Genomic DNA, 1,016 nt, shown 5'->3' with positions numbered 1-1,016 from the left:
CAACTCTTAATGATCGGCTATGAAAGCCAACTGACTTTTATTCCTGATTATTATTTGACCATGCTTGTCATTTTATGAACAATTTTGGAAAATCTTGGCTCTCTCTAATTCTCCTTCTCTCTCTTTTTTCTCTCTACGGGAGGACGAGCCCTAAGGACCATACGTCAGGACTACGGCATGATGATCCTTGCTGTCACCAGGTCCGCCTGGCCTGGCTACTCTTCCAGTTTCAAACTGTTTTGCCTGCGGTTATGAAAACCCCCCTTACCCTGTTCAGACCTGGGCTGTTTTCAATTTCTTAATGATCGGCTATGAAAGCCAACTGACATTATTCCTGATTATTATTGACCATGCTTGTCATTTATGAACATTTGAAAATCTTGGCTCTCTCTAATTTCTCTCCTTCTCTCTCTCTTTCTCTCTCTCGGAGGACCTGAGCCTGGGACGTGCGTCGCGGGGCTGCCGGGCGTGATGGCTCCTTGCTGTCCCCAGTCCACCTGGCCTTGCTCTATTCCAGTTTCAGCTGTTCTGCCTGCGGTTATGGAACCGCCACCTGTTCCCGGACCTGCTATTTTCAACTTCTTGATGATCGGCTATGAAAAGCCAACTGAAAATTATTCATAATTATTATTTGACCATGCTTGTCACTTTGAACATTTTGACATTCTTGGCATAGTTCTGTTATAATCTCCACCCAGCACAGCCAGAAGAGGACTGGCACCCCTCATAGCCTGGTTCCTCTCTAGGTTTTTCCTAGGTTTTGGCCTTTTCTAGGAGTTTTTTCCTAGCCACCGTGCTTCTTACACCTGCATTGCTTGCTGTTTGGGGTTTTAGGCTGGGTGTCTGTACAGCACTTCGAGATATTAGCTGATGTACGAAGGCTATATAAAATAAACTTGATTTGATTTGATGTTGATGCAGAATTGACTTTATAATGATCACCTGCTGCATTCAAGATAACCGACCTACAGCACTATTACTAACTTCACTTGCGTCATCCTTGTGCTACTGAGAGA

The sequence above is a fragment of the Salvelinus sp. IW2-2015 genome, unplaced genomic scaffold (genome assembly GCF_002910315.2).
Source record: "Salvelinus sp. IW2-2015 unplaced genomic scaffold, ASM291031v2 Un_scaffold16562, whole genome shotgun sequence".
Lineage (NCBI taxonomy): Eukaryota > Metazoa > Chordata > Actinopteri > Salmoniformes > Salmonidae > Salvelinus > Salvelinus sp. IW2-2015.
This window is presented reverse-complemented; position numbering follows the sequence as displayed.